Below are 10,910 nucleotides of genomic sequence, written 5' to 3'. Positions count from 1 at the left end.
AGGAAAGAAGGATGTGACTTATCCTAAGAGCAATGGAGGGTTCACTGGTTTTTAACGAGGGAGTGAAATGTTGAAAAGGTCATCTGGTGCTGGAGAAATTGAGGATTTTCCAATTTTGGGACCCAGGGTAGTATCTACTCCACACCTAGCATTATTGAGTATAGGAAGTGGCAGTGGTAGGTTGAGGGAGATCAAAGCTCCCATGACTGTCAGAGGTTATGTGTACAAGTTTGAGGCCAAATTCCTGAAAGACTAGTCTAAAGGCTATAAGGCCAGAAAATTGGGCTGTTAAAACTCGGAATGTTGGAAACAAAACATTCATTACTCCTTTTTCTAATAATAAACATCTTTTCTTTCAGAAAGAGGCATTCATTCACTTGACATGGAATTTAGCTCTCACACCTACATAGATGAACCTACAACCTAAACTAGCCAGAGTAGCCATAATAAATAGCTCACAGGTAGACATGAATTAAGCAGACACACAGTTATTTGGGGGCAATTAAAATGGATACTGAGGGAGAATGTTAGCTTTTATTATTCCTTAATTGTCAGCTAAAGCAGCATTGTAAATCTACAAGTTTTAGTAGTGATTTCTGTCATAATATAGAGATAAATTAACTGATTTTATTTATTTATTTATTATTTATTTAAGCTAGCTGGAGATTTAATGCTGTCCTTTACAACTGCAAATATTCTAACTGATATGTGTATTAATGAAAAAAACCAAATTTACTTGGTATCAGAATATAATAACAATGAATTATAAATATACCTATAATTTCATATAAATATATGTATATATGGTGTTGTAGGATATCATAATTTACAAAAGAAACATAATCAGAGCATATTAGAGACAAAATATGCTAGTATATATTGAGTATGTGTCATATGCTGAAATGTAGAAACGAGATGAACTAACACATTTTAACAATTTAAGGTCACGTCTTAATGGTGTATACAAATATTTAAAGCATGTGCAAAATCCATGAAATGTACTGTGTGTTTAAGAGCCTTCAGCCCAGCCTTTGTATTGATGTCCAGTTTTAACATTAGATCAAAAATGCTTTGTCCTGAAGCAGAACAACCTTTTGAATGTTATTTGCATTCCATGTAAGATTAGTGCAAGAATCTTAGGATTTTCTGGGTCTTTTGTAAAGATTGCTTTGAAGGCCAAAGTGCATATTGCAGTATTCCAGGTGACATATTTTGTTCTCACTCATGCATTAAATATCATATGCCAACTTTGCAATGATGCATGCACTGAATATACCTGGACAGTTCCTTAATTGTTTGGTCAGAAGAAACACACTGGAAAACGTATGTTATAATATCAACATTATCTAATGTTTTGTATTTCCCCAAAGACTAAAATAAGGAATATCATTCTCAAAAACTGAATAACATCTAACATGGTATTCTACCTGCATAATTCATTAAGAGTAATAAAAACTATATGGATGTTAAATGTATTGAATCAATGATGATGGCAGTCCATAAAAATATTTACCACTTTTACTCAAGGCTGTAGGGAGTTACCGACAGTTATACAGATAGGTAGCGCAAAAGCAATTTAAATATACTTTTCAATTTTAGGCAATTTAATTATATCTATTGGTAATTACTAATAGGATTATTGCACAGAAAAATAACATTGTTTGAAATTCAGTATTTTTGTTTTGAAGGCTCCATGGAATTAATTTAATGATTATGAGTATATCACACACCTATAATTCAGACAAATGGAGTTCAATTAATGAAAAATCAATAGGGAAACCCAGAATATCTTGTTTCTTTGTTTATAACTTTAGTGTCACAGGGACCCAGATCACATCAAGCACATAAATTTGCTAAATACCTCTGGGTTGGGTAATAGGCATACAGACGTTGGTTTCCACTGTAGACTCTGCAGTGGTCCACGAACACCTGGCCCCAGTGTCTCTCCACGTGGTCTGGGAGTGCCAGGAGAACACAGGATTAGAAAATCAGCCATGGATGAGAGAGCCTTTGTGGAAGTCCAGTAGTCCAGTAGAGTAGTTCCAGCACACTGCTGGAAGAAAAAAAAAAATTGAGTTTGGATGCATTATAGATGGTAAGAGGAATAGTTTGACTTTACCTATATAACACGTCCCCCAAGGGGGCACAGGTTAGTTCAAAAAGACCACTTTGTCCCATGATTTCTTACTGGGAGGAAGTGATCACATGTGACTGAGCATCCAGATTCCCCAGCTGTGCAGGCTGCTACCAAAGACGCCAATCTCTCTCTCACCCATAGAGAGTACTGAGTTGTGAGTTACATGACTGGGGGGATGGAAGATGCTGGGAGCTGATAGGAGTCTCAGAAGGCATTAAAGGAATATGGTTATGGATGTTGCTAACTGCATTGTGGATTCCATCAGGAGACCTGTCCATGACCTGCTGGGGATGCCTCACCTGTGGATCTCCCCAAATGACCCATGGACACCCCTAATGCTTTGTCCACCTCACCCAACATATCCCAAACCATGTGGCCAGTTCATTGTGCACACTCCACTGGCTGTGTAAAGAATGAACTTTGGCAGATGGCTAGTGAGCCTGTGTAGAAAATCCGTCTGAATTTGCAAGCCAGAAGAGACCACAAATCTGAGCTGTAGCATCACCGCTGAGAAAGCAAATGGGAGGCTGTCAGCAACCTGCCTGGCATGCTGCAGGATTGAGGGAAGGCACAAAAGCTTACAAATTCTGCCACAAGAGGAAGTGTAAAGCAGGTATCTCTATAGAAGATTGGAAAAAGCCTCAGAATCCCTGACAGGGCAGACATAAGCTCTTTCTCTATTGAGGTCAGTCATTAAAGACTGGAGGGAGTGACTGCTGCTTCAAATATGAAAACAAGCAAGGGCAGGGCTTCAGGAAACATGAAAATCAAGGAAACATGACAGCAACAAAGAAGCACACTAACCTTCCAGTAATCAATCCCCAAAACATGAGCTGTTATTTACCTAGTAATGAATTCAAACAGTTGTTTCTTCTCTTGTGATGAGAATTTTTAAGAGCCACTCTCACCAGCTTCCAATATACAATGTAACAGTATTAACAATAGCCACCATGCTGTATATTGCATCTCATTTATTTTATATCTGGAAGCTTGTTCTGTTTCCTGACCCTGCCCAGCTCGGGTCCTGCATGGGCCTGGAGGGGCTAGACACCATATCAAGGGCATAGTCACTGCTGTGACCACCACACTGCCCCAGGTGGCGTAAGTGCCCCCAAGCAAGACAGCACCTCCTCTTCATGGTGGCTTGGATCCTGGCTGACCTCTGCCAGCAAGTGCGGAGGGGTCGGAGGGCAGAGAGGGCTCCTGGCTGGAGAGCTGGGGCCTCTTGCCGCCTGCTCCCCACCCTGCACCCTACCGGACCAGCCCGCCTCCCCCAATGGTGAAGGCACAGAGTTGGTCAGCCCCTCTTGGAGTGAGCCTCAGCTCCAGCCAAAGGGAGGGAGCCCCATCGGGAACGGGCCTCCGGGAGCAGCAAGTGGCATCGGACAAAGGGGAAAGCGGGGTCAAAGCCACGAGGACCTGGAGTCCCTCCCACAGAGAAAGCACAAGTGCCACTGCACCTACTGCGAGAAGTTAACTGAAAATCCTCGCGCCTCAAGGCTCACCTGAAAACTCTCACAGGTGAGATGCCTTTCGCTAGTTGCTGGGGGACTGTAACAAGTTCTTACGCGCTCACGGGCGGGGCAAAAGGCACGCGCATGCGCGCGCACACGCACACGCACACGTTCAGCTGCGGTGCCTTTGAAAAAACCTTCCAGGACAGCAATCACAGAGGAAATGTGCGTGGCGCCCGCCATAGCCACCTCCACACGCTGCAGCAGTGCCGCGGGGGCCCGTGGAGAGTAGCTCTGCCCCTGGCAGCCTCTCAGGACCCCCAAGGCCTCTAGCACGCGTTCTGTGGGCCTTAGGCCTGAGGAGCCTCAGCTTCCGGACCCTCCTTCCTTACCACAGCCTTGAGCATATGTTCTCTCTTCCTTTCGTGATTCCATGTTTTTCCCTTTTGTAATAAGGAAGAAGAGAGAACTTTATGAGGTCAACAACAGCAGTAACATTTCCTTCACCTTAGGCATCAAAGTAAATTTGGAAAAAAAATTAAGAAAAAAACTATCCATAAATTGCACCAGGACATACCCACGAAAGTGAGTTTCAGCGGCGTTGTTTCCTCTTTTTCAAAGATGGACGTGTTCCATGGGGTCAGTGAGGATACCTTCTTCCTGCAGCTGTACTTTATATATTTGTACTCTGGAATTTTCTGTGCCCTTGGAGTGCACACTGGGGACAAACCATCACAGGTAGAGCTCAGGGTCTGGCCTGTGGGTTAGCCCATGGATCAACTTGGAGTTGACATGGTCACCAACAGTTCTGCTTCCTGGGCAGACTGTTAAGCAGAGGACCTTACGTCACCCTCTTCCTGCCCACCAGTGCAGCCTGCAACCTCGGCACAGTGGGCCTGGCCAGTCTCAGAAAACGCAGATTCTGAGATGAATGCTTTAAGCCATAACATGCAAAAGGAGGCCTTCATCTGAAGGGGTTGCAGAGGCATTCGACCTTCTGGGGGGCCCTGCTTGTTTCTCTCTCCCTGCCTCGAGGAAGGAGACTCTAGGAAAACTGGAAGCCGAGCTCAAGCCCTGGTTGGGCATACCATCCTGCCGTTTGATGTCCAATGCAGCAGGCCCACCCTACACCTGCCTGGCCCTTTTGCCTGTCAGTAGTAAATGCCCCTCACAGAGATGCCTGCTACTCAGTGTCCCTGAAGAAGGCACATGGGGACCTTTCACTATTATACTAGTGGTATAATAAATACCACGTGTGTGTTCCCTCAAGGTCACCACTCACCCTCACATCAGCATGAAGTCTGAACTTGTATCCCCAATCCAAGAACACAACCCTACACCTGTCCCTCCAGCTCTTCTCTCTTCCATCCCCACCTCCCTTTTGTTGTCCTAGGAATTTAGTTATCACTTGAGATACCTGGAGTCATTTTGTGATGTCACAAAGGAAGGGAAGGAGTACTTCCCTAGAGATCAGTTTGCACAATGCTGAAGAAAGGCCTAGTTTTCAATAAAATGGTACCTAAAAAGTGTGATTTATAAATGGGTAACAGGGCAAAGTTGGCAGTTTGTGCCTGGCCCTGTCTCCTGTGATAAATGGGGCTGAGGGCGTGGATTTTACTTTTTTTTTTTTTTAAGATTTTATTTATTTATTTGACAGAGAGAGAGACAGCCAGCGAGAGAGGGAACACAGGCAGGGGGAGTGGGAGAGGAAGAAGCAGGCTCCCATTGGAGGAGCCTGATGTGGGGCTCGATCCCAGGACTCTGGGATCACGCCCTGAGCTGAAGGTAGATGCTTAACAACTGAGCCACCCAGGCACCCCAGAGGGCGTGGATTTTAATACCTGTATTTAGGGAGTGGTAGAATGGCATCCCTCCCTCCCACTATAAACTAAGATCTAGGCAGCTGCAGGGGAAATGCTCAAAGCAGGAAGGAGCAGCATCTCAAAGAATGGGGAGTTGGCTTGATCACTTGTTGATCAGCTACTTCTCAGGGGAAAAGAAACAAAGGGATTCAAAGGAGGGACTTCCCTTAACACCTACACATAGTGTCTCAATTACTGTTACATTTCCTACAAGTCTTCAGGAGGCAGCCACTGGTTGGGAAGGTGGGCAGGAAATAGAGTTTGGGAAGCCATGAATTTTTGCCAAAGCTGAAGAGCATGGGTTGTGTGGGTGTGGTCATTTAAGTCCTTGAAAAGGAGCCAAGAAACTGAAATAGTTTGTCTGAGGCCCAGAAAGTCGAGAGGTGGATCTCTCCACTGGGAGCATAGGACCAATACTGTTAGGATATCTCATATCCTCCGTGGATACTTACCATTTTTCTAGTCCCAGAAGGTTCTTAGGAGTTGCTCACTATCAGCATAGAAAGAGATGGAGATGATGTAGTGAGACAGAAAAAAGTATATTTTTTCCAGGCACTGTCCACCTTCCCTTCTGGGAATGGTTGACAGGGAGGAGCTTGAGGTCTGACTTGGGGATGGAGGTTAAAGTCAAGAGAAAAGGAGGCTAGGCAGTGACCTTATGAGGCCCAGACAGCTCAGATGAGAACATCTCTATCATGCCAAGTGATCCCCATGAATAAATAACAGTAATTAAATAAAGAGGACTAAAAAGAGCAGCCAGAGGCATAGTTTCTAGATCAGATTCTCACCCTCTCAGAGATATGCATGTACACACACACACACACACACACACACACACACACACACACACACACGGGAGGGGTGATGAGATAATCCAGGATTGGCTTCCCCATCCCAGGAATCTGTGGGATGGGCAGCCTGACTGAAGGTTGCCACCCATGGTCTAGCACTATGGTGGGGCACAAAGTGGTGGTGGCCAGCAAGGCATGTGTGGTGGAGAGTGATGGTTGGTGAGGACTTTGCGGCTGCTGGTGGTGGTGCTGAGGACTCTGGCACCAGCATCTGGACTTCCAGATTTTAGATATGGAAGGTGTTTTCCAGAAAATTGTACAAATGCATGAACTTCTCCATGTGTACTCCTGTTCTTTGTCATGGGAGAATTCCATGTCAAACACAGCTGTTTGGAGACACATCCAACTCCAAAAGCATGTTTTTAGTCCTGTGTGTGGGGTGGGACCCTGTTGCTGACCATATTGGCTGATAGACCTCTTATATTGCCCCTGCAGATGCTGGTTGGTTTTTCATTTGGGTGTTATTGACTCCAGCTGGCACAAGTGGTAAAACTTTCACTGCTTCTCCTCACAGCCTGGCAAAGCCATTTCATAATCATGCTCTTCTTCTTAGGGGAGATGAAGTTCTGTAATGTACTTGAGCTTCAGTTCCTGGATGTGTTCATTCTGTGCCTCCTCCAGATCCTGCCATGTGCAGATGTACTCATCATGCTGGTCCTGGATCTCTGCCTTCACCTGCAGCTTGGTGTAGAGCTTCTTGTTTCTTGATTATGATTTCCACCATCTGCTGCAGGGATGGAACATGGAGGTGTCCTAGAGCTCCTTGGTCTCATCTCAGATCATCATCTCCTGCTACATTTCCTGCTCTTGGCATTTCTGCTCAACAATCTTCGGAGTCTTCAGTTCCAACAGCAGTTATCTGCTTTTTGGTGTGATCCATGGTGTTCCTCTCCTCAATGGGCAGCTTGCTCTACATGGCCTTGTACTTGGCTCTGAGTAGCTCTGTAGCCTGCTGTTGCTGCTGCAGATCTTCCAGCATCTTCTCCTCTGCCAGAAGCTTTTGCTTCTCCTCATTCACCCAGATGCAGACATCCTGGATGGCCACCTTCTCCTCCTCCAGCCACTCCTTCTGCTCCTGCAGGTAATTTTCCAAGTTCTTATCCAAGGCTGACTCCAGGATAGGCTGGGGTGGGTGGTGGTGATTGTTGTCATCCTCCTCTTTGGTCACCCAGGTTTCAATCACTGGCCACTCATGGTCCTCTGCTGGGCTGACACAGCGTTTTGCTGCTGTTCTTTCAGAGTCACTTTGCCAGCATCCCTTTTTTCTCCAATTGGGTAGTCAGATGAGCAGTCTCCTCCTGGAATTCCTGCAGCAGTGTGTCCTTGGGGTACTCATTTACTTGGGGCTTTTTCTTGATATTCTTGGCTTGAATGGTAAAGTGCAGTATAGAGAGGCTCTCACAGTAGCCATAAGTCCACAACCAGTGTGGTCACCATTATGGGCTGGGTGTTCCTTTTTAGAGTCTGGAGAAGCCAAGTGAGCTTGGAATCCTGGTAGGGTATGTGGGTACTCCTGGTGTTCACCAGTCGTTATGTTGTCAAGGCAGACAGTGAAAGGTTGATTTTGGGTATTTCTTTAGGCTTCTCTCCACCTCTACCACTACCTCCACTACCACCACTACTTGTGGACTGCATGGCTGTTCCTTCAGCTATATTGGGGCCTGCTTTGTTCTGCATCTCACTGCCAGGCAGGTCTACCAGGTTGATATTACCCAAATGGATGTGGTCCTGACTATCAAAGCCATGCACACTCCATGGTGATGATGAAGGTGGCATGGGGTGGGAACTGACCTCATACATATGTGTGCTGCCCACCACCTGGGTCTGGTTCCCTGCATTTATGGAACACTAGATCTCCTTGATGTTCTTGGTGATAAAGAAGAGGTCCTTGATTTAGATGCCTATCAGTGTTCTCCTTCACCTCTGGCTTCTTGTTGGGCTCCTGGGAGTACAGGTCTTGAAACTTCTGGTAGATTTGCATGTAGGAGTCATGGGCCAGGCATATTGGTCCTAGGAGTATAATGTATGGGTAAAAATGTGCTCAAAGGCATTGGGGATGACCCTGAATAGTTCAGGCTCCACCCAGGTCCCCTGCTTGGTGTCATTCTTGCCAGTGCTCATCTGACAATAGGCAAACACCATGCCACTAAAACTCTGAAGTGTTGCGTCTACCAGGGGCCTCATGGTTCCAACATATAAGTCTGTCTGCTTGGAAGTGGCGTCATACACAGTATCAAAGCTAAAAGTATCACGTGACTTCCCCCATGGTAGAATAGGGTTTTTTAGGGTCACCTGTCTGAGTTTCACATCAGTGATGAGGGTCTGCTCATGAAAAACAGCCTCTTCTTTCTGGCTAAGGGGGTAGCACTGGGCTATCAAATTCAGGACCTCACTGGCTTTGGGTTTACTGGTCATCGTCTGTTCTGTTCTTCCTGCCCCCAGCCCACTCCACAGCCTCTGCTGTCCTCTCTAGGTCTGGATTATAAGGCCTGCCCAGTCCCCAGACACTATTCTTCATTCTGCCAGCAGCCTCCTAGGGTGGGGATGCTGGGAGTTGGGTCTCTCATTGCTGTGGTTTGGGCCTCCATAGCTCTCTGGTCCTTGCTTCACCAGCGAGGGAGGGAGAATTAGATGGAATTCCTGGGAAGCAGTGGGAACCATGCCTGCTGAATGATAGTGTTGGAACCTACTCCATGTTGGGGCAGAGGGAACACTGCCATAATCAGATATAGCAACAGTAAGATAACGGAGGAGGAAAATGGGATGTGGGTAGGCAGCAAAACTGTCATCTCCTTCTCTCGGGATCCATGGCAGGGACTGCTGGTCTTGGACAGCTGGAGGTTCCAGTCCTCTTGAGGGCAGAGGCTCACTTGGAGACCTGTCTGCAAGCAGGGATATCATGGCTGCTTCTGCCTCTGCCATCCCTACCACTGCCACTGGAGAGTGAGAGAGAAAAACAGAAGGGGATGGGGCAAAAAAGCAACATATCATCAAAAGATCCCTAAGACCTCTCTCTCTCTCTCTTTTTTTTTTTTACTTTTTTAATTTAAATTCAATTAGCCAACATATATTACATCATTAGTTTTTGATGTAGAGTTCATTAAAAACCTTATACATTTGTGGGGAATGGCTTATCCTTAGATATTTCATAAGATCATGTATATATGTTGTATAAAGTAAATACTAACAGATCTGAAGGGGAAAATAGACAAGTTTAAAACAACAGTGGAAGACTTCCATACCTCACTTGTAACAATGGCAAAAATGTATTCATCTTACCTAAGTGTGGAATCAGTAAAGAGCCAGACAGAAGACAAGTATGTGGCATTAGTTCTTAACCAAGTGGATCTGCTCTCATCCTATGCATTCTTGAAAATGGAAGAGGGGAAGAGGCTAAAGGGTACTTGTATACTTGGTTGTCTCAAGAAGTGTTTTTAATTATTATCTCCTATACTCAGGTTTGACCATTGGATTATTAGTAAAGGACTTTTCAAAAAGCCAGTGACATATTTGGCCTTCATACAAGAAGTAAAGGAAATAGAAAATAGATGCTAAGAATAGTAACACCGAATACACGGAAATCAGAACTTACCAATAGCAATAAACAGTTAAGATATTTGAAAGAAGCAGTTAAGAAATGGAATCAAGGAAACTCTGCCCCAAAAGTGCCAGACTCACATGTTTGCATAATTGAATTCTATCAAAACTTTATGAAACATATAATTGTTTCTATTCAAATTCTTGAAACTAGAGAAAGATGGAAAGTTTTAAATTATTTTTATGTAAATCCATGATATCATTAATAACAAAAACTGACAAATAATACAAAAATGATAATTACCAGTACCAAACTAGTAAAATAAAACATTAGTAACTATAGTCCCTTGGTATATTAAAAGAATAACACATCGCAACAAAGATGGGCTCAATAAAGAACTGAAAACAGCGTTTGGGGCCCCTGGATGGTTCAGTCAGTTAGCTTCAGCTCCAGTCATGATACCAGGGTCCTGGGATTGAGCCCCATATCTGGCTCAGCGGGGAGTCTGCTTCTCACTCTTCCTCTTCCCTCCCCACTCCCCTCCATTAGTGCTCTGTCTCTCACTTTCTCTCTCTCAAATAAATAAATAAAATCTAAAAAAAAAAAACCGAAACCTGAAAACGTGCTCAATCTGACAACCTTGAGATCATGACCTAAGTCAAAATCAAGAGTCAGATGCTTAACTGACTGAGCCTCTCAGGTGCCCCCATTTTCCTTTTTAAAAATAATTATTCTACTGATCTGAGATGTTGTCTTAATTATATACTGAATTTTTGTATATATTTTCACTTATCTCTATATTTTTTATTGTGTTCCATTGATCTGTCTGCCTATTTGTGTGGTTATTTCACACTTTTAATGTCTGCTTTAATTACACTTGTATGTATTATGTGCTAGTCCACCTGTTTTTCTTTTCTTTTGAAAAACTCTCCAAGATAGTTGCTTGCTCATTTTTTTTCCCACCTTAATGTTAGCATGGGCTTCTTTAACTCCATTTTCTAAAAGTTGGTGGGATTTTTTAGGATTACATTCATTTTAGAATAGCCAAATTATGAAAATAGCCCAAGT

General features: G+C 44.3%; 1 pseudogene; it reads right to left on the bottom strand.

Annotated features, from left to right (window-relative positions):
- Positions 1–3,701: 3,701 nt before the first annotated feature.
- On the bottom strand, positions 3,702–8,719 carry LOC100466837 (annotated as a pseudogene).
- Between the last annotated feature and the right edge of the window lie 2,191 nt (positions 8,720–10,910).

Source organism: Ailuropoda melanoleuca, chromosome 11 (assembly GCF_002007445.2).
Source record: "Ailuropoda melanoleuca isolate Jingjing chromosome 11, ASM200744v2, whole genome shotgun sequence".
Taxonomy (NCBI): domain Eukaryota; kingdom Metazoa; phylum Chordata; class Mammalia; order Carnivora; family Ursidae; genus Ailuropoda; species Ailuropoda melanoleuca.
Note: the sequence above shows the minus strand (reverse complement) of the source record. Positions and strands in the feature narration are given on the sequence as shown.